The sequence below is a fragment of the Martes martes genome, assembly GCF_963455335.1.
Source record: "Martes martes genome assembly, chromosome: 10".
Lineage (NCBI taxonomy): Eukaryota > Metazoa > Chordata > Mammalia > Carnivora > Mustelidae > Martes > Martes martes.
This window is the reverse complement of record NC_137898.1, coordinates 96,042,988-96,066,927: the sequence shown is the minus strand read 5'-3', so window position 1 is coordinate 96,066,927 and position 23,940 is coordinate 96,042,988. Positions and strand designations below refer to the sequence as shown.

General features: G+C 41.2%; 1 protein-coding gene across 2 annotated transcripts in view; it reads left to right on the top strand.

The window, feature by feature from the left end:
• CCDC15 (coiled-coil domain containing 15) overlaps positions 1–23,940 on the top strand; it is a 78,582-nt gene that overhangs the window by 51,520 nt on the left and 3,122 nt on the right. The window lies entirely within an intron of this gene.

Genomic DNA, 23,940 nt, shown 5'->3' with positions numbered 1-23,940 from the left:
AAAGTGGTTGTACCATTTTATTTTACTACCAGCTGTGTAAGAGATTCAAGTGCTTACAGCTTCACCAGTATTCAGTATTGGGTATGGTCAGTCTTTTTTATTTTAGCCATTTGAATAGGTATGTTGTGGTATCTCACTGTGGCTTTATTTTACACTTCCTATATGACTGAAGATGTTGAGCATCTTTTCAAGTGTTTATTTGCCATCAGTATATCATTTTTGGTGACACTTCTATTCAAACCCAAATTTTTTGAGTTGTCTTATTACTGAATTTTAAGATTTCTTTAATATAATCTGGATATAAGTCTTTTATCAGATAAATGCTTTGCAAAGATTTTCTCCCACCTGGTGGTTTGTCTTTCTATTTTAATACTGTCTTTTAAAGAGCAGAAGTTTTAAATCTCGATGAGAACCAATTTTCAATTTATTCTTTAATAGATTATGGTTTTGGTGTTATATTTAAGAAATCACTGCATAGCCCAAGGAAAAAATTTTCTTTTTTGTTTTCTTCCAGAAAGATTATCACTTTAAGATTGTATATTTAGATCTGTGATTCAGTTAAAGGTTAATTTTTATATATGGTATGAAGTTTATTTTTTTGCATATGAATATCCATTTGTCAAAAAAGCTGTCTTGGTGGTGGATATTAAGGAGGGCACATATTACATGGAGCATTGGGTGTGGTGTATAAACAATGAATCTTGGAACACTGGAAAAAAGCTATCTTTTCAGGGTGCCTGCGTGGCTTGACAGGTTAAGCACCCGATTCTTGGTTTCTACTCAGGTCCCGATCTCATGGGTTGGGAGATTGAGCCCGACATTGGGCTCTGCGCTTAGTGGGAATCTGCGCCCTCTGCTCCTTCCCCTGCTCTTGCACCCACTCTCTCTCTCTCAAATAAGTAAGTAAAATCTTTTTATTTTTTCCTCACATGTATATATATTTTTTTCACATGTATATTTTTATTATGGGTTAATCCTACTTCAAAGTTCTAGTCTCAAATAAATAAATCTTTAAAAAAAAAAAAAGACTATCCTTTCTCTGCTGCATTGCCATTGTGCATATGTCAAAAATCACAAACAAAAGAGAAAATTGATAGGTTAGACTTCATTAAAATTAAAAACAGTCAAGAAAGTGGAAAACAACTCCAGAATGGGAGAAAATATTTGCAAATCATATATCTAATAAGAGACTTGTATCCAGAATATATAAAGAACTCCTACAACTCAGTTTAAGAGTATTTAAATAGATATTTCTCCCAGGAAGGTACATAAATGGCTATAAGTACTTGAAAATATGCTCAACATCAAGAGTTATTGGGAAATGCAAATCAAAGCCACAGTAAGAGACCATCTCACACCCAGAAGCATTGCTATTATAAAAACAACAAATAATAAAAAATGTTGATTAGAATATGGAGGAATTAGAATTTCCATACATTGTTGGTGGGTAATGTAAACTGGCACAGTTGTTTTTGGAAAATAGTTTAGCAAATCTTCAAAAGGTTAAACAGATTAACCATATGACTCAAGAATTTTACTGGATATATAGCCAAGAGAACTAAAAATACACATCCACCCAGAAACTTACACACATTTTCTTAGTAGCATTATTCATAATAGCCAGCAAATGGAAGCATCCCAAGTATCTAAGAACTGATGAATAGATAAATCAAATGTGGTATATCTCTACAGTAGAATATTAGCAATAAAAAGGAATGAAACACTGATATGTACTACAACATGGATGGACTTTGAAAACGTTTTGCCTGGTGAAAGAAGCCAGTCACAAAGGCCACATGTTGTATGACCCCCATTTATATGAAATGTCTAGAATAGGCAAATCCATAGAGGCTCTACTGGGTCTGGGAAAGAGGGGATGGAGACTGACTGTTAATGAATACAAAGTTTCTTTTGAGGTACAAGATTTCCTTTGGGAGTGATGAAGATGTTCTCAAATTATATTATGGTGATGGTAAACTTTATGATATCCAAGTTATGTCTTGGGTATTTAAAAAGTGAGTTGTCCATATATGTGTTGGTTTATGTCTTGGACTTTCTTCTGTTCCACTGATCTGTTTGTTTAAATACTAATACCATGCTGTTCTGGTTAGGATAATTTTATAATAATGCTTGAAATCTCTTAGTATTAGCCTTCCAGTTTTTTTCCTCCAGACCTGTCTTAGCTGTTCTAGATCCTTTGCATTTCTGTATAAATTTTAAAATAAATTTGTCAATTCATACAAAAATCCTTCTTGGATTAAAAAAGAGAGAGAGAGAGAGAGAGAGAGAGATGTATTTATTTATTTTAAAGTGAGAGTTATGGGGAGGGCCAGAGAGCGAATCTCAAGCAGACTCCCCACTGAGCATGGAGCCTGACTTGGGGCTGGATCTCATGACCCTGAGATCATGAGCTGGGCTGAAACCAAAAGTCAGATAGATGCTTTACTGACTGAGCCACCCAGTTGCCCCAAGCCTTCTTGGATTATGATTGGGATTGTGTTGAATCTAAAGATAATTTGGGGAGAACTGGGAAGAGTTAATGATAATTGAGTTTTCCAAACCATGAACAAGATACATTGCTCCATTTATAATTTTTCTTAATTACAGTTTTCAGTGTATAGGTCTTTCATGTCTTTTGTCATTTCTGTCTGTAAGCATTTCATAGTTTTGTTGCTAAGTAAATGGTATTTATTTTATTTCAGTTTCTAATTTTTTTTCTTGTTGCTTATATATAGAGAGGCATAATTGATTTTTGAGTGTGGATCTTGTACCCTGCAGCCTTATTAAGCTCACATGTATTAATTCATTGGTTTTTTTTTTTTAACATGGAGATCATGTCATCTTCAAAGACAGTTGTACTTCTTCTTTAAATCAGGATGGGTTTTATTTCTCTTTCTTGTGTGATTATACTGGCTGGAACCTTCAGTACAATTTTGAATAGAAGTGCTCAGAGTGGACAGTCCTGGATCTTAGGAAGGCATTTAATCATTCATCATTAAGTATGATGTTAGCTGTAGTATTTTCATGGATACCATTTATCAGACTGAGAAAGTTCTTTTCTCCTCCTGGTTTGTTGAGAATTTTTATCAGGAATGGATGTTAGATTTTGTCAAAAAATTATTTTCACTAGTGAAATGATTGTATGTTTCTTTTTTAGTTTGTTGATATGGGAATAACATTGATTGATATTTGAATGTTAAACCAACCCTGGTTCCTGGGGTACACCCCACTTGGTAATAATGTATAATTCTTTTAGTGGATTTGGTTAAGGTTTCGTTTAGAATTTACACCTACATTCTAAAAGATACTGGCTTGTACTTCCCTCGTAATATCTTTGATTTTGGTTTCAGAGACTGATAAAATGTGTTGGGAAGTATTCTCTCTAGTTTTTTGAGGAAGAGTTTATATAGAATTGGTATTAACTTCTATCTTAAATGTTTGGTTGAATTTTCCAGTGAATCCATGTGGTTTTAGACATTTCATTGTGGAAAGGTTATTAACAACATTTTTAAAGTTGATAATAAATATAGAACTATTTAAGTTATCTATTTTTTCTTGTGTAAGCTTTAGTAGTTTGTGTCTTTTCATGAATTTGTCATTTCATCTAAGTTGTCAAATATTTGGCAAGGTATTGTTCTTAGTATTCTTCTATTATTCAGGATCTGTAGGATCTGTAGTGATGTTGCCCCTCTTATTTTTTATCTTAATAATTTGTATCTTCAGGGTACTTGGGTGACTCAGTCAGTTGAACATCCAACTCTTCATTTCCTCTCCAGGTCATGAATTTGGGGTCGTGAAATGGAGCCCCATGTTGGGCTCCGTGCTGGGCGTGGACCCTGCTTGCGATCCTCTCTCTTTCCTTCCCCCACCCAAACTCTCCCAGTGGAGTGTATATGCACTCTCTCTCTCTTTCTCAAAAAAAAAAAAAAAAAAAAAAAATGTGTCTGCTTTGTGTGTGTGGGTGATCCAGATATGCTTAAGATGTTTCAATTTTATTGCACTTCTCAAATACCTAGCTTTTTCTTTCCTTTCCGTTCCTTCCTTCTTTCCTTCCTCTTTCTTTCTTCTTTCTTTTCCTTCCTTTCTTCCTTCCTTCCTTTCTTCCTTCTTACTTTTCTGGTCCTAGTTCGTTGATTTCTGCTTCAATCTTTATTTTCTTCTGCTTACTTTAGGCTTACTTTCCTCTCTCTTTCTCTCTCTCTCTCTTTTAGTTGGTTACTGTAGAAGAATAGGTCATTGGTTTGATGGCTTTCTTTTTCATATAGACAATTAGTACTATAAATCTACTACTCTAGCAGCACCTAATGAATTCATTTCCATTCAATTCAAAATACCTGCTAATGTTTCCTTTGTTTCTTCTTTGATCATGGGATATTTAGAAGTGTGTTATTTAATTTCCAAATATTTGGTGGTTTTCAGAGTATCTTTCTGTTACTGATTTCTAATTTAATTTTATTGTGGTAGAGAATAGTATGCTATGAATATCTTGAATTCTTTTAAGAATTTATTGTTACTAGGGACGCCTGGGTGGCTCAGTTGGTTAGGCGGCTGCCTTCGGCTCAGGTCATGATCCTAGCGTCCTGGGATCGAGTCCCACATCGGGCTCCTTGCTCGGCAGGGAGCCTGCTTCTCCCTCTGCCTCTGCCTGCCACTCTGTCTGCCTGTGCTCGCTCGCTCTCTCTCTCTAACAAATAAATAAATTTAAAAAAATTTTTTTTAAATAAAATAGCATGTTTAAAAAAAAAAGAATTTATTGTTACTTGTTTTATGGCACAGAATATGGCTTATCTTGGTAAATTTTTCAAGTTCAATAACCTCACAATAGAAGAATATGTTTTCTCTTGTTTTATAAATGTGTATTCTGCTATTCCATAAATGTTGTGGAGTGTTCTATAAATGTCCATTAGTTTGGGTTGGGTGAGGATATCAGTCAGATGTACATCCCTGCCACTTTTATGCCTACTTATTCTATCAATAATTGAGACAGGGCTATTGAAATCTCTGTAACTGTGGATTTGTCATATCTCCTTATAGTTCCATCAGTCTTTGATTCATGTATTTTGAAGTTCTGTTATTAGATGTATAAATGTCTGGAGTTGTTATGTCTCTTTAATTAATTGACTCCTTAATTTTGAAATGATCTTTATCCCTGAGGATTTTATTTTCCCTGAAATCTACATTGTCTGATATTAATGTAGTCACCTAGTCTTCTTTTAATTAGCATGGTGTACTTTTTCCATCCTCTTATTTTTAACCTACTTTGTTTCTTTATATTTAAAGTACATTTCTTGCCAGCAGCATATAATTGAGCCTTGACTTTTGTCAGATCTGACAATTTCTGCCTTTTAATTGGGGTGTTTTAGACCGTTTACCTTTAATGTGATTATTGATAGGGTTTGATGTCAGTATATCATATTGCTGTTTGTTTTCTATTTGTGCCATTTGGTTTTTGTTCCCCTTTTTTTCTTTTTCTGCCATCTTGAATTACCTTTATATTTTTATAATTCCATTTGATCTCCTTTATGAGCATGTTAGCTGTAACTTTTTTCTGTTATACTGTTGGTTGTTCTAGGGTTTATAGTATACATCTCCAGCTTTTCCACAGTCTACCTTCAAATGACAGCGTATTGCTTTCCATATAGTATAAAAATCATAGTGTAAGAATCTTGCAATAGTATACATCCATTTATCCTATCCCAACCTTTATACTATTGTCATGCATTTTTATGTATGAAATACATTATTATTTTTGTTAAAAGTCTATTATTATTTAAAGAGACTTAAACAATAAGAATAGTCATATATATAACCTCAAATATTATTTTGCAACCTTTAACATTTCTTGTAGTTGTTGGTTTATGGGGATGAATTCTTTCAGCTTTTGTATGTCTAAAATCAACTTTATTTCATTTTCCCATTCTATTGTTTATTTATTTATGAACTTTTTTAAGTGTACAGTTTAGTAATGTTAATAAATATGTGTTATATTCACATTTTCATGAATCAAATATCCAGAACTTTTTCATCTTGCAAATATGAAACTCTACCTGTTAAACAACCACTCCCCTTCACCCTATAGTCTTTGGTAATGACTGTTCTATTTACCTTTCTATGAATTTGACTACTTTAGATCCCTTATATTAGTGTAATCATATGATATTTGTCTTTCTGTGACTAGTTTATTTGACTTAGCATAATGTTCTTAAGGTTCATCCATATTATAACATTATACCATATTTCTGTCCTTTTTAAGGCTGAAAAATGTTAATCTTCCATTGTATGTACATACCACATTTTATTTATCCCTTTATTTGTAGATTTGGGTTCCTTCCACCTCTTGGCTATTCTGAATTAATGCTGCAGTGAATATGGGTGTGCAAATATTTCTTCAAGACCTTGCTTTCAGTTCTTTTAGATAATATACCCAGAAGTGGGATTCCTAGATCATATGGTAATTCTATTTTTAATTTTTTGAGGAACCTCCATACTGTTTCCCATAGCAGTTGTGCCCTTTTACAAACCCACCAACAGTGCACAAGGGTTCTAATTTCTCACATCCTAGACAACACTTTTTTTGTTTTTTTGGGTGAGAGGTGATATTTCATTGAGGTTTTAATTTGCATTTTCCTAATTGTTACTGATGTTGATCATCTTTTTTTTTTTTTTAAGATTTTATTTATTTGTTTGACAGACAGAGATCACAAGTAGGCAGAGAAGCAGGCAGAGACAGAGGAGGAAGCAGGCTCTCTGCTGAGCAGAGAGCCCAATGCAGTGCTCGATCCCAGGACGCTGGGATCATGACCTGAGCCGAAGGCAGAGGCTTTAACCCACTGAGCCACCCAGGTGCCCCATGTTTTTTTTTTTTTTTTTTTTTAAGTAGGCTCCACTAGCTATATAGCCCAGTGTGGGGCTTGAACTCACAACTCTGAGATAAAGACTGAACTGAAATCAAAAGTTGGACATTTAATCAACTGAACCACCCAGGTGCCCCAGGCAGCCTTTTTTTTTTTTTAAGATTTATTTATTTACTCGACAAAAAGAGAATGAGCAGGGGAGGGGCAGAGGAAGGGAGAGAGGGCAAGCAGACTCCCTGCTGAGCAGGGATCCTGATGTAGGTCTTGATCTCAGGACCCCTGAAATCATGACCAGAGCCAAAACCAGGAGTTGGAAGCTTAATACACTGAGGCACCCAGGTACCCAGCCCTCCTCCCCTGAACATCTCATATGCCTGATGGCATTTATAGATCATTTTGGAGAAATGTCTGTTCAATACCTTTACCCATTTTTAATTGGATTGTTTGATCCTTTTTGGATTATTTTTTTCCTGTGATTTATTTGAAATAATTTCTATTGTTATGCTTTTAGATTTGGTTCTTTTAACAGCTAATTTGCTGGTAATCCCATCCAGTGTATTTTTTAAAATTATTTTTATAGAGCAGTTTTAGATTCATAGCAAAATTGAGAGGAGAAGGTACATATATATACTCATATACTCCCTGTCCCCCCAATATTCAGAGCCACTTAATTTACCAATATACCCCACCAGTGTGGTGCATTTGTTACAAATGATGAACCTATATTGACACATCTTTATCACCTAATGTCCACAGTTTACATTAGGGTTCTCTCTTGGTGTTGTATATTTACGGGTTTGGGCCACTGTATAATGACATATATTTATCTTTATAACACTGTACAGAGTGGTTTTACTGCCCTAAAAGTCCTGTGTGCTCTGCCCATTCATCCCTCTAACCGCGCCCCCTCCCACTAACTTCTGGCAACCACTGATCTTTTCACTCTCTCCATCATTTAGCTGTTTTCAGAATGCCATTGACAGGTTTCCCCCACAATGCAAAAGCAGTGCATGCCTGTGACACTCTCCATAAGCTGAAATGGCGTAAAGCTATGAAGCAATTACTGTTAATTGATATAGAAAAATTTTTGAGTGTTCCCAGACCCAAAAAATCATCTCTCCTATGCTTTTCTGACACCCTAGAAGACATCTTGCTAATGCATGAACAAAATAAATCGAGATGAAGCACAGATGCTAACCATTCAAAGCTAGGCTGGCTTGATGCTGAGATCCCTGAGTTCTCAGGGAAGGAGCTTGGTGGTGCCACTCGTGCTTTCTCCCTAATGGCTCATGCAAAACAAATGCTGGACACTGTTTTCACTTTCTTCATAGAAGCAAAGTGGTATAATGCAAACTTCTGAAAAGCTGAGGAATCTGTAGTTGGAATTATGTAGTACGTAGTCTTTTCAGACGGGTATCTTTCAATGAGTAATATGCATTTAAGTTCCTCTTTGTCTTTTCATGGCTTGATAATTGATTTCTCTTTAGCACTGAACAATATTCCATTGTCTGGATGGATCACAGTTTATTTATCCATTCATCTACTGAAGGACATCATGGTTTCTTCCAAGATTTGGCAGTTATGAATAAAGCTGCTAGAAACACCCCTGTGCAGGCTTTGTTTGGATATAACTTTTGAAGTCCTTTGGGTAAATACCAAGTAGCAGGACTGCTGGATAATATGGTAAGAGTACATTTAGTAAATGGGCTGTACAATTTTGCATTCCTGCTAGCAGTGAATGAGAGTTCTTGTTGCCCTACATGCTTGTCAGCATTTGGTATTGTCAGTGTTACAGATTTTGGCCATCCTAATAGCTGTGCAGTGGTATCTCATTGTTTTGTTTTGCATTTTCTTTTTTTTTTTAAGATTTTATTTATTTATTTGACAGACAGAGATCACAAGTAGACAGAGAGGCAGGCGGGGGGCGGGGGGGAGAACAGGCTCCCTGCTGAACAGAGAGCCAGATGCAGGGCTTGATCCCAGGACCCTGGGATCATGACCTGAACTGAAGGCAGAGGCTTTAACCCACTGAGCCACTCAGGCGCCCCTGTTTTGCATTTTCTTGATGATATGATGTGGGCCATTTTTTCATTTTCTTGGTTGCCATCTGTACAGTTGATCCTTGAATAACACGGGGGTTAGGGATATAATTTGCATATAACTTTTGACTCCCCCAAAATTTAACTACAAATAGCCTACTGTTGGCTGGAAGTCTTACCGATGACATAAATAGTTGATTAGCACATATTTTGTATGTTATATATATTACATACTGTATTCTTACAATAAAGTAAGCTAGAGGAAAGAAAATACTATTAAGGAAATCACAAGGAAGAGAAAATATATTTACAGTACTGTAGTGTATTTATCGAAAAAACCCATGTATAAGTGGACCTGTTCAGACCCATTTGTTCAAGGGTTGACTGTATATATGTATGTACTGTATACGTATATGGAGAGAAAGAGAGAAAGCAAGTGTGATGAAATGAGAACAGCTGGTGAATCTAGGTGAATAATATGCATGTTCATTGTATTATTCTTTCCACTTTTCTATAGGTTTGAAGTTTTCCAGAGTAAAAAATCAGGGGAGAAAATATAGGATTAAAGACCCTCACAGTCAGCTTCAGCATGAGATGGCTCTCCCTCACACTTGCCAGAGGAGGTCCCTAAAATCTAGCGTTTTGTGAAGGAAGCAGCTGGATAACTCGGGACTGCTTTTCAAGCAGCTTCACAGTGTGGCTGGATTGAGCTTGCTAATTGTAGGATGTCAGGCCACAAAGTGTGGATAGAATCCTCGGTCCGATACTGAGAAAAAAAATAGGTCCTAAATGTTAGATAGCCCTGATAGATAGCCTCTGTGAATATGAGTAGTGGTCAGACCCAGAGGGGTGAACCAGGGCTAAGAAAGCTGGACAGTTGGAAAACCAGGAGCACTGTGACAAGGAGGGTCTTCTCTGACTTGCCTTCTATAGAGATAAGCGGATACAGAAGAAAGCACCAGGCTCAGAGGTGCTGGTGCCTGTTGCAGTGGGAGCAGCCAGCACTCAGGCCCGAGCTGAAGTAGTAGGCGAGTGCCGGATATTGTCAACATCTGGGTGATCTGCAGAGGGTTTTCTCTGGTCTCCTGTGCAGGTCAAAAGCATTGATCTCACACCCAGAAGGCCTGGGGTAAGTCCTGATCCTACCACTTGCAAACTATGAGGCTGATTCCTATTATTCTTATTCACACAAAAAACATTGACTTCCCTTCCCTGCCTTATTGATGGGCTGCAAAAACTGAAAGCAAACCATGGAAGGGCCTTTTTAACTCCTTACTATTACTTTCTAGGCATGAAGCAGTTCATTTTGCAGTCTTACCCCCTTTTTAGGTCCAACTCAACTAGATGTTGTTTCAGGGCTTGAGTATATTTCCATTATGAAGTTGTAGGACTAAAGCTCTTTGATCCTCTGAGGAAGCAGGATTGAGATACTTTGAGATGCTTTTTCTCCTGAACAGAGTGGCAGAGGATGATACCCTTTGAATCTCCCTTTCCCCAGGGAAATAGATCCCCATAGGCCAGTGGTGACTCACCCACACTGGCCACAGTGTCCACGTCCTAGCTGAGCAGATACTGGCAGCTATCTGCCAGAGTGCTGCGAGGGAAGGGAAGCGGGACCTCCTCTCAGTCCAGGAGGTCCGCCTTGGCATCTCAGGGGCAGTAGAGGAGAACCAACAGAATGGAAGGGGGGTCATGCCTTTGATTGGTCTTCAGGAGGAGAGGATTGAGTTAATGGGAATGTGCCACAAGAGTTTACCACAGTGTAGGGAGAGTTTTCGGGGGACCCCGTCCAAGCTGCAGTGGTTGCATGGATCTCCCCTGTACTAGAATTATTCTAACACAGCTCCCTCACCCCTCCTAGAAGAGGTTTTGGAGAAGATGCACCAGTGACCAGAGGGTTGGATCAGATGATATGCTAGGGCTCTTTCGACCTTAACAGTACGAGCCACTTTTATCTAGCAATGAATTTGAATTAATCTTCCTCCCCAATGTCTCTCACAAGGCTGTTTTAAGTATCAACAGAAATTAGAAATGATGGGTGCCTCATTGGCTCAGTTGTTTAAGCATCTGATTCCTGATTTCGGTTCGGGTCATGATCTCAGGGTCGTGAGATCTAGCCCCGCAGGGCTCCATCCCCAGTGGGGAGTCTGCTTGGGAGTCTCTGTCTCCATCTCCCACTGCCCTCCCCACTGCTCGTGAGCTCTCCCCCTCTCTCACTAAAATAAATAAGTAAATCTTTAAAAAAAAAAAAAAAAAGGGAAGGAGAAATGATTCCTGGTGAAATCATAAATGTCCTCACCTCATTCTCAGTACTCTGCCCACAGTTCCAGGGTGACCAAGTGAGTCCCTGGACTGGCTGTCCCATAGTTCAGAATAAGGATCACATGTGCTCAAGGGGTCAGCACTAAATCAGATTTCACTAGCCATCCTCCATCCATGGTTACCACTTTGGCCCTTTTTTTCTTCCCTATCCCCATATCTTTGCTCTTTTCTTCTTTCTTTCTCTCCTGATCACTCCACTAGCACGTTCTGATAGGTTGCTACATCCCAGATGACTGCTGGGCCAGAGGGAGTATGTACATTACTGCCAGTCCTGCGGGTGTGTCTCGCCTGGTGCAGGGAGAACACAGAGAAGGGATGAGGTGGGCAGTGCTCTAAGGGAGGTTTGTGCGGTGGGCTCACAAGGTGGCAGTCCTTTGGCAGGACAAGGCTGGAGGAGGGGAGGCTAGACGGGGTAAGTGTTCACCAGGAAGAAGACATTTGGGCCTGTCTTTGAAGAACAGATGATGATTTTCCAAGTAGAAAAGGCTAAGGGAAGGCATGGACAGAGCACATGGCTGTGAGTGTTGAGCCCTGTGGGCTTTGCCTCTCTGCCCCCATCCTTAACCAGCTCCTCTCCTCTGGATGGCTCCCACGTGCCGCTGCTTTCTAAGCAAAAAGATCTGAAAGCTACCGACAGTTTTGGAAAATACTGCTGCTTGCTCATTGGGGGCTGTGAAATATTACTAGGAAATGAAGGCAGTAATTCTCCACCTTGGCTGTGTACCAGCAAGTTTGTTTTTGGTTTTGTTTAATTCAAGTTTCCTGGTCTCACCTTTCATGTATTCTGATTTAGTAAGTCTGGAGCAGGACCATGGAAATTGATAAGATCTGTTTTTACAAATTTGGAAGTAGAAATATTGTCACATTATCTTTGTTTTTCCAGTTCCTCACTAAAGACTACACATGATTTATTGCAGGAAGCTCAGCATCATCTAGTAAATATTCTCACCTAGCTTCAGTTTTCTAAGAAGCCTAAAGGCTTAGAAGTTCTAAAAAGTGAAGGAATTGCCATGGGTGGGATTAGTCCAGCCTTTTTTCCCAGAGGAAAGAGAATGGATAATGAGCAGTCCACTACTTATCTTCCCAGCTTCCCTGGGCCTCAATTTTCTCATCTGTGAAATGGGAATTAAAATAGTAGTCACCTCATAAGATAGTGGTGAGGACTAAAAGAGCACAGAGAACATAAAAGCACACAGCAAGGGCTCAGTAAATGATGGCTGTCATTATAGGGACAGCAAGGCCTGCCTAGTGGTTAGCCATGTGGGTGTGGGGTTCTAGAGCTGGGCTGCTTGCCATACAGTCTGGCAGCTACTCTCCCTGTAACCTCCGTGGCTCGGTTTCCTTCTCTGTACAATAGGGTTGATTGTGACTCCCTCACAGAACTGTTATGAAATGTTACTAAATGAATGAATAAGTGTGAGACACTGAGATCATTGGTGGGCAAATAACATCAGGGAAATATTAGCAGTTATCATTACTTCTGCTGTGATCTCCACAGTTGCCTTACAGTATTACTGTTGGATGCTGGTCCTCCCTGTCATCACCTGGTGCTTACCAGCTGCTCCTAGTGACCTTTCAGGCCCAGCTGTGGCCCTTTGAGAAGGGACCATCACCTCCTCCTTTGCTAACCGTAGCCATGGGTACCCTGACTTGGTCTCCCGATTTAGCAGTTCACCTATGCAGCATCCTGCCAAGATACCAGCTGGCCCTGGTGAGTCAGACCCAGTTCTAGCTCCTCCAGCCAGTGCAGTGGAGCCAAAATCTCCATTCTCCCACCGTCTTACCCATAGAGATCCATCTAGGGTCCACAGCTTTTCTGTGACCGTCTTGGAACCTAAGGGTTCTGAGCACCTCCCTGTCCCCAGTGAGGTTAGTCTTTTAAAGGAAATTGCTAGGGTAAGCCCTGGGGTCCCCACACTTCCTTTGTTCAGAAGGCTGCCTGCCCTCTGTGGTGCCAAGTGACTGATCCTCATTAGGGCTCTTCCCCAAGAGATTACCAGGTGCTAACATATACTCTTCTGGTGGAACCATTGCTGGGGATTTTAAGGCACTTTTTTGCCTCTTAGAGAAGAAGGCGAAACCCACACATCCATTGGAATCCATATTATATGTTATTTTTTTTAAACCTCGTGCATGATTCTGATATTCGGCCAAGGTAGAGAATCACTGAAATAAAGAAGACTGAGATGTAATGGTTATTAAGACTCACCTGTACAAGTTGGGAAGCTGTGAGCCGACTCTGATTCCCCAGCGTGCAGCGGACTTGCCCAGGCGGTCTGCTTCTCATACAGATTCTCAAGTCTCGCTGATTCAGTAGTTCTGGGAGCAGAGAAGTGGGGAGGAATCCCAAATCCTAGTAAGATGCCAGGGGAAGGGACCCATGGGGAGGGCATGGACAAAGTGGGTGGAAGGCTGCCCATATGGTCGGCATAAGCAGGGAGTTGTGCGAGGCAGGGGAGGTAGCTGAGGTAGTAGTTGTCATCATAAGGTGGAAACATAGTGCGGCTCTCAAAATGAAATCTCAGGTGTCCTGTCAAATAATACGTTCCCTGTGAGACTCTCAGGGCATGTTTTCAGACGTGAGAAAATGTACGTCCAAAATAGGAATCCCAATATCAGAACTCTCCATGGGAGGGAGGTGAACCCCCTGGGAATTCAGGCTGGGGAGACAGCTGTTACCAGTGGTCAGCAGGGAAAGGCTGGGGCACTGATCACCTTGTAGCTCTTTTCTGTCACTGGACTGCCCTCCACCCATGGGTGTATCAGATAGAAGACCACATGAGCACAGGGAAAAATGTCCTCCCCATCAGGAAAGCATTCTCACATGCTGCCGCCACCACTGGTTTCATTTCCCAGATGTCCAGGGATGTCAGGCCCAGCATGCCTGAATGAGGTCAGTGGGAGCTCTCTCTGGAATTTTTGAGAAGTTGTATAAGGCAAATACCTGACACACCTTGAGTTCTTTTTGTGAAATCTTTAGCTCTGACAGTTCACATCACATTTGCCCCCCTGGCTCACTGAACATGGTTTTGTTTTTCTAGTAGTGCTCATTGTGACAGGAAAGAATATTTCCATCTGGTCCCAGAACAGTCAGCAAGGAAAACCTGTGCAGCCAGGAAGTAGTTAATTGTGGATTCAAACCAGCTCAAACGCTACCGCCTCCAGAGCCCACACCTTGGTAGTCGCTCCCACTTCTCTGTGTCCTGGCAGTGATCCTAACATGTCTCCTGATCCCCAAAGAACTCAGTTAGTGATATTGAACTCAAGTCATGGGACAAGAGCCTCTAGGGCATCACCATTTGTAGTACCATGTCAGAAGGCTACCAAAAGAAGTCCTTTGCTGGAGTGGTCATGCTTTCAAACCTCTGACCACTCCCCAACTTTCCTTGGCCTCCTATTGGGCTAATATTTGGGAGCTGAAACAGTAGCCTTCCTGAAGCAGTGGTGGGCAGTTACTGGAAAGCCGTGTGATTGTCTGAGTTGAACCAATTTGTCGAAGACCATTTTCCTTTTCACTCATCACCTTCCCCATATCCCATGAGAGACGGTCCCCAGAGCACAATAATCCTTTCCTGAGATAGACTGTAGAGGCATCGAAGAAAAGGAACAAAAGTGAGGCTAATTTTGACTTTTCTGGGACCAAAGAAAAGAAAAGCAGGCAGGCAGGTCAGGTCCAGCTCTGGAGGCCAGGATGGGCCGAGGATTGCAGTGCCAGTGGGTCTGTTCCAGTCACCAGGAGATTTGCAGAACAATGCAGGCGGAGGAAGGGGGAAGAGGGAACAGAGTCTTGGCCCTGGCTGCAGTGACCAAAGCCTGGTCCAGGCTCTGAAGCCTGGACCACCTCCTCCCCCTCCCCCTCCTCCTCCCTTCTTCCTCCTCTTCCTCCCTTCTTCCTCTTTCTTCTTCCTCCCTCCTTCTTTCTTCTTCTTCTTTTTAAATGCAAACTCCATACAACTCCTCCCCAACTAAATTATTAAGGAATTAAGTTTCAGGGATTTCTTACAGACCCAGTAATGGTTCATGCTCATCAGGGCTCTGTGAAGCCCTTCAGATTGTAGGCTGATGTTGGTATGCATCAGCATTTTTTTCTGGGACAAGGTCCTTGGCTCTCCTCTGATTCTCAAAGGCATCCGCCATTCAGAGCTATGCACCTCTACAAGGAGTGTCTGTCTCCCCCCTTCCTGTCCCCACCAGGCAGAGCTTCTATCCTTAATGTCAGTGCTGGTTAAATTCCAGTGTGCAGTAGAGTTAGCTGGGCATCCTGTTGAAATATAGATTCTGATTCAGTAGGTCTGCATTTCTTTTCTTTTCTTTCTTTCTTTTTTAAGATTTTATTTGTTTATTTGACAGGGAGAGAGAGAGAGAACACAAGTAGGCAGAGCAGCAGGCAGAGAGAGAGGAGGGGAAACAGGCTCCCCGCTGAGCAGAGAACCTGATGCGGGGCTCGATCCCAGGACCCTGAGATCATGACCTGAGCTGAAGGCAAGAGGCTTAATCCACTGAGCCACACAGGGACCCCAAGAGTCTGCATTTCTAACAAGTTCAAGGTGATAGGCTGCTGTTCTCTCAATGGGCCAAGCTTGATGGCAAGCTGTAATTTTCTCGCCCCAAGCCTGGATCTTGATCACAGTCTCTTAGTGATCTCTAGACCACTCTTCCTATGGCCACTGGAGTGATCTCAGTTGCAATTCTAATCTTGTTCTTCCCCTCCTTCCCTTCCTGTGGCTCCCCTCCCCAGCCTCTATGGTCAATAAAGTCATCTCAGAATCCATAAACAAAACCTTTACATGATTTGTCTTCATCCTGTCTTTTCCCCCAGTGTGCCTTTCGGTCCATGAGTAGTTAATTCCGTTCATGCTGGGCTACATGAGAGCAAGGATTAAGGGGCCAGGGGTAGGGTGTGAGTCAGACTAGTGTCTGAATCCTGTTCCTGCCACTTCCTACTTTGTGACCTCCGAAGTCTAGTTTTTTCATATGCAGAGTGGGAATAAAAATACCTACCTCATGGAGTTAACCATGAGAAGCAAATGACATACTCTATGTAAAGCATTTAGCACAGTGCCCACATAGTCACTCCTCAATAAGCCATAGCTATTGTGACTTAATCATAATATGCTCTAGAGTTTCCATTTGTCACCCGATTCCCTGATTGGCTTGTTCTCCTAGTTCCCCTTCTCTGCCTCATCACATGTCGCCCCCTCCTCAAGTCCTTCCTGACTCCCTCACCCCTCAAGCCCATGCAGGCTTTCACCTCAGTTGTAACACTGTGGGTGATTTCTTTGTATACTCTTCCTGCAGCAATGCCCAACACGGTTTGGGGCACATATCAATAACTGTCACTAGAAAAGTTATAGGAAACTGAGTTGTGTTCTTATTTCTTTTTGTTGTGTAGTGTTATACATACCTGTACTACCTACTTCTTAGCTACAGTGAATATATATGTATTATATAATTGGAGAGATTTGTTTGGTTATTTTTTCCTCCAACTAATGTAATCCTCAGTAATATCTATTACTTCTGCCCTGACAAGTTGCAGAGCTCAAGGGAGCATGGATTAGCATGAGCATTACCTTATATTGAAATCAGTTCACTCAACAAATATTTATGGGCGTTTTCCGTGTACCAGGCACAATGAATGACCATAGTGAGGATCATCACATTTGCCCGGCAGCAGCGCAGTGTATAGCTTTCTTTATGGAGGCATTGGCTCTGAGCTTCTGCCACCCAGGAGAGGACAAGGTCTACGCTGAGGCCTCCATCAGTAAGCCCCTTTGTGTGCCCTCAGGGAGCCCATAAATATTAGGAATGTTCTGTAGATGTAGGCAAGGATCCCTTGGAGCTATTTCTCAACTCCAAAGTGGTTTGGGCAGCATATTCTGCTTCTCTGAAAAATCAGTCCTGAGTATTTGTACTCCTATCCAAGCCTCAATTCCCTAATAATAAAGGCCCCCCACCCAAGCCGTCTCTACAGCTTACAAAGATCCTTGATGTACATTAATGAGAAGGATCTTTGTCACAACCCTGAGAGGCAGACAGAGCAGGGTTCTAGATCCCTGTTTTTAAGCTGAGGTGCCAGAAGCTCAGAGGCATTAAGGGATAGACCCAGGGTCTTGTAGCAAGTCAATCAAACACTCGAAACCTGAATCCAGATCTGCTGACTATAGGTCGAGCAAGTCTTTCTGTTGTGATTGAATCTTGCGTCTCTGAGCCAGGAAATGATGAAGTAGGATGGCAAAACCACCCAGCTGCTACTTGCTTTCAATTCATTTCCTGAAATGGGGGAGGGGACCAGTGAGGGAGACAGCTGTGGAGGGAGGGTTGCCCTTCCACATCAGCAGGAGAGGACTCTTGAACATAGAAGATGAGTGTTAGTTTGATTCCTGGCCATTCTCCTTGTCTCTGAACTCACAGACTGCAGTGGGCCTCACAGAACTTCCTGGTCTGTTGGAAAAGGAAATGGCCTCAAGTACACGGCCCTAGGCAGGGAGGCAACCAACAGGCATCCCTCTCGGAAGACAAGTGAGCTGAAGCAGGAGCAGATTTTCCTGTTATATGTGACTGTCTGTGGCTATGTTCCATCAGTTGTTCCTTTTAGCAAAGCTGAAGTTTAAATTAGGGGTCTTGTAGTTGATAGCAGCTTGATAATAGCACCTGTGATTAGTGAGATTGCCAAGGGGAAGGTGACTCTCAGAAAGTCAGTATGTGGTCCAACTGCCCTCCTGCTGTGGGCGTGCCTTTTCCTTGCTACTTTGGGATCTGGGATGATTTTTACTGAGGAAATCCAGGAGCTTCCATAGATGGGGAGATAGTCACTTCTAGGTACTTTTCAGGGATTGGGGTTCATGAACTTTGAAGTCCAATTCCAACTGTGAAGCTGACTACCAGAGTGTTTGGGCTTGTGCCTGGACCCGCGTCTCTCTGCTGATAGCTGTGAATGATGATAGGTCAGATGATTTCATCTTTGAATGCACATTTGAATCCACCTGGGGAGTGTTCTAAACTATATCTAAGCGGGGGTCCCACCCTCAGATCCTTATTCAATGGTCTGGGTGAGGCAGGGGATTGATAACTTTTTACAGGGTCCCCCAGGTGATCAGTTGTATAGTAAAGGTGAAGAAATGGGATGGGTTAATCTCTGAGCTTTCCTGAAGATCTGGGGGAGAACTCAGGTGTCCGTCTGGTCCACAGTCCACAGTGCACCATGTGGCCATTCTAAGAATGCCTTTAAACTCAAGGTCTTGAAATCCAGAGCAGAAAGCACTATACCGAGGCCACTGGCCAAGTCCATTATTTTAAAGTGGTAGGCCCTGTGGGGAGCCATGTGTTCCAGGCACATAATAAGGTAGAGCAAGCAGGTGTCCAGGCATTTGGTTCCCAAGCCTGTGGCCCTGTCTTAATGCCACACAGTTCTGAAGGAAGCCCAGGGAATTACTGGAGAGCAAAATCACGCTTTTGCCCAGTTTCCCTTGTAAGCCTTTCACCTAATGGTGTTTTGGAGTTTGGTGAATATTTACTCATTCCTTCTGCACTCAGTAACTTCATGTCCAAGCTCCAGAGAAGTGGATTATTCTTATCCACAGATGAAGAAACTACAGGTGGAAAGATTGAGACTTTCCCTGGTCACACAGCACGATAATAACAGAAGCTGTGTAATGGAAACAGAAGTCCTTGTTTTCCTGGAGGAAAATCCCTTCCTCTCCACCTTGACTTAGCTATTCGGAAGCAGCACGTCTCAGCTCCGTCAGTAGTGAGCTCCGTCAAGAACAGAGGCACCCCTGTGTGAGGTTGTCCTGCCCTGGAAGAGGAGAGAGTGCATTCTAGGCAACGCTTCTCTAGCAGGGCGGGCGTGCTTTTGGTGCCTCAGTGTCTCTCCCATGTTTACCAAGCCCTTTCGCAGCCTGTCCACTGCTTTTCCCTGCCCTTCTGTTTAGGATGAGCTGTCTAGGCTGTCCCGAGCCACATCATTCCATCTGAAAAGGCAAAATGGCAGGAAGGCTCCCACCACGGGATGGAGAAGGTGATGAGAAGGAAACGTGTAGGCTTTCCTGTGGTCCTGGAGGTCAGCAGAATAGCTGCAGAGGTGCTCCAGCAGGAAACCATAGCATGCGGGAGTGGAAACTCCTGCTGGCTCCAGCAACATGTCGCATGTCACTGCACATCATGTTTATGGCAGTTTACAAAGAGTGAAAAGATTATTTTTATGCAAATCTACTATGTCAATGTAGATTTCTTTTAGCTTTGCTCAGTGGAGAATCATTTCTGAAGCTCTGCTGTTGTTTCGCTCCCCCTTCCCACTCAGCTCGAAATTGATTAGCAGCCACAGAAAATGTGCCTCCAGAAACGGCGTGTCAGGCAAAGAATTTGTCCAGCCTGGCAAAACAGCTTTGTGTGGCTTTGCTTTGAAGATTCCAGCTGATGCTTCCCTTTGCAGAAATGATAAGCTCTCCACCTATGGAAGGTTATTGGATTGGGCTGGTGAAAAATCTAATAGACCAAGAATAGCATCTGTAGACCCCATGGCTAGAATAGCCAAGACAGTGAACCACGCTGCTCTGATCTGGCTTTACCTGACCTGTCATGCCAGGTGTGGCACCCAGCCTCCAATGTAACCCCTAACAATCGGCATCTCTTGGTATCCACACCTTTGTATTGTGCCCGCGCACAATGAAGAGGGCTGATCCATGTGACCAATAGGATATTGCAGACTGATGGTGTGTGGCTTCCCAGGCGAGATCGTTAACAAAAATTGCAGCTTCCACCTTGGGCCCTTGAATTGCTCACTTTGGGAAGCCAGACACCCTGCTGTGAGGAGATCAAGCAACACTGTGGAGATCATGTCAGGAGGAACCAACTTCCAGCATGCACTTGCTAGGCACATGAATGCGCCCTGTCCGGAAACCTCCAGGCTCAGTTAAGCCTTCAGATGATTCTTGCTCCTCAGCATTTGAGTCTCAGCTGAGGCTTTGGACATCATAGAACAGAGATAAGCTGTCTCCACTGTGACTTGTATGCATTCCTGACCCACAAAAATACTGGGATAAGTCTTTATTATTGTTTTCTGCCATTAAGTTGTAGGAGTGATTTGTAATGCAATAGATGACTGGGGAGTATGTATAGACTGGGTCATAGAAGTATAGGATCATGGTGGGTAGAATATAAAGTTGGATCAGACAGAATTTATTGGTATGGGCCCACTCAGCAGTGACTCCAGATTCAGTGTTTGAGATGGGGGGTTAGAACCATGGCCTCAAGGGTCGCCTACACAAAATGAAGTTAAATGCCAGAACTGCTTTGTTGTAGGTGGTATGTTGTAGAGAAAGGTATCCAAAAGCTTAGGGATACTGGTATGTTAGAGTGGACTTAGCATGTAAGACCTGTTCACCAACTCTGGAAGGGTCAAGAGGGCACACCTTTCATCACCACTGTGAGAAATTCAACATCCTTGAAGAGTTTTGTGGTCACTCTTCTCTATAGGAACTGAAACCACCAAATGGGGATCCCTGATGTAGTAGGGATAGTGGGATTCCAGAGTGGCAGGACAAGAGGGATGTGGTTACCATAATTGGACAATTGAGCCAAAGCAATAATCACAGCTGTCTGACTCAGAACTGTGGCATCTGGCTAGTAGATCATGGTCCCTTTGGGGAAGACTGAGAGAAAGATTAGCAATATAAAATTTTGGCAGTATAGTAAGGTCCTTCCTCAAAGGGACAGGGATTCCACTTCATCCAAGAGGTTCTTGGTCTGTAAATTGGCTCAAGTCTGGGAATTGATTGAAGGGCCATTATCACTCTGTTTTGTGATCTAAGATATATTACTGTTCACTCAACCTAAACTCTTACGCTTATCCAGAGGTGAGAGTTCATGTTGATCTATGGGTTGTGGTGTGGTTTGGCTGGATGGTCAGAGACTTGACCATTATTGGGAAGTTGGTGACAAGGAAGTCTGGGGAAGAGGTAGATGTACAGACTTCTCTAGGCAAAAGATATGAAGATATTTGTCTTCCATATTAATGCTCACTAGAGGGTAACCTCACCATTCAGTCAGTGAGTCAATAATTCACTCATTCACTCATCACGAAGGAGTGATCCCATAAACATATGACCTTTGAACAACGTGGGAGTTAGGGGCAGTAATATTCCACACTGTTGAAATCCACCTGTAACTTTTGACTCTCCCCAAACTTAACTACTTATAGCCTGTTGTTGACTAGAAGCCTTCACAATAACATAAACAGTTGATAAACACATGTTTTATATGGTATATGTATTATATGCTATATTCTTACAATAAAATAAGCTAGAAAAAAGAAAATGTTATTAAGGAAATCATAAGAAACAAAAAATACATTTACATTACTGTATTATAAAAAAAATCCACATGTAAGTGGATCCATGCAGCTCAAGTTCGTGTTATTTAAGGCCAACTCTATATATTCTTCGCTGAGATGTCTGTTCAGGTCTTTGGCTCATTTTAAAATCAGGTTTGTTTTCTTATTGTTGAGTTATGAGTTCTTTGTATATTTGGTCAGTAGTCTTCTATGAGATATCTTTTGCAGTCTATGGCTTGTCTTCTCACAGTGCCTTTTGCAGAGCAGAAGTTTCTGATTTTAATGGAGTCTAGCTTATCAGTTGTTTCTTTTATGGATCATGCCTTTGGTATGTATCTAAAATGTCATCACCATACCCAAGATCATGTCGATTTTCACCTAAATTATCTTCTAGGAGTTTTTTAGTTTTGCATTTTATAGTTAATTCTGTGACCCTTTTTGAGTTAATTTTGTGAGGAGTGTAAGGTCTTTGTCTAGATTCATATTTTGTACATGGATATTCAGTTGTTCCTGCACCATTTGTTGAAGAGACTGTCTTCATGCCATTGCATTGCCTTTGCTTCTTTGTCAAAGATCAGTGACTCTATTAAGATGGGTCTATTTCTGGGCTTTCTGTTCCATACTATTCTATTTGTCTATTCTCCCACCAATACCACACTGTCTTGATCACTGCAGCTTTGTAATAAGTCTTAAAGTTGAGTAGTATGTATCTTCTAACTTTGTTTTTTTCCCTCAGTATTATCTTAGCTATTCTGGGAATTTTGCCTCACCGTAAAAACTTTAGAATCACTTTGTCGCTATCTATAAAATAACTTATTGGGATTTGGGGTGGGGGGAAATTGCATTGAATCTGTAGATCAGATTGGGAAGAACATAGACTGTCATGTCATCTGGAAACAAACACAGTTTTATTTTCCTTCCCAATTTGTTTATCTTTTATTTCCTTTTCTTGTCTTATTGCATTGGCTAAGACTTTCAGTATCATGCTGAAAAGAAGTGGTGAGGAGAAAATCTTGTCTTATTCCTGATCCTAGTGGGCAAGTGTCTAGTTTCTCACCTTTGAGTATGATGTTAGCTGTAGGTTTTTTGTAGATACCCTTTATCAAGTTTAGAAAGTTCCTTTTATTTCTAGTTTACCAGGAGTTTCATAAATGGTGCTGGATTTTGTCAGATGCTTTTTCTATGTATATTTATAGGGTATGTGATTTTTCTTATTTATCCTGTTGATGTGATAGATTACATTGATTTTTTTTTTTTCCATGTTGAATTAGCCTTGCATTCCTGGGATAAACCCCACTTGGTCTCGGCATATAATTCTTTTTCTACATCGTTGGTTTTGATGTGCTAACATTTTTGAGGATTTCTTTCTCTGTGTTCATGAGAAATATTGGTCTCTAGTTTGTTTACTTATTTATTTATTATTTAGTTATTTGAGAGAGAGACAGAGAGAGTACAAGCAGGAAGAGGGCAGAGATAGGGACAAGCAGACTCTGCCAAGCCGGGAGCCCAATGCGGGGCTTGATCCCAGGACTCTGAGATCATGACCTGAGCTAAAGGTGGATGCTTAACTGACTGAACCTCCCAGGGCCCCTCTAGTTTTCTTTCCCTATAATATCTTTGTCTGGTTTTGGTATTAAGGTAGTGCTGGCCTCATAGAATGAGCTAAGAAATACTCTTTCTGTTTCTGTCCTCTGAAGGAAGATTGTAGAGAATTGGTATCATTTCTTCCATGATTATTTGGCAAACCCATGTGGGCCTGGTGCTTTCTGTTTTGAAAGGTTATTAGTTATTGATTTCATTAAATATAGGCTTGTTCTTCAGTGTGTTTTTCATTTCAGAAATTGTAGTTTTCATCTTTAGAAGTTTGATTTGTCTTTTTTATATCTTAACTTTTTGAACGTATAAAATATAGGCATAACTATTCTAATGTTTTTCTGTGCTAATTCTAATAACTCAGTTCTAGATTGGTTTTGATTGGTTTTTCTGTTCATTATGAGTAAGTTTTCCTGCTTCTTTGCATCCTTGGTAGTCTTTGATTAGATGTCAAACATTGTGAATTTTATCTTGTTGGTTGCTAGGTATCTTTGTATTCTTATAAATTTTTCTCAGCTTTCAGGGTACAGTTAAATTACTTTGGGGATTTGCTTTTATAATTTATGACCTTGTGTCTGGGACAGTGCTCAGTTTAGGACTAACCATCATTCCCCACTGTGGAGGTAAGGTCATTCTGAAAACTGCCCAGTGCCCTGTGTGTTACGAGTTTTTCAAGTTTGATTGGTGGGAACAGGCACTATTCCCAGCTCTGTGTGAGCCTAGTCACTGTTCCTTGTTACCCATTTTGATGATTCTGTTCCTAGCCTCAGGTTATTTCTTCAAATAGGTACAGAGTACTCTG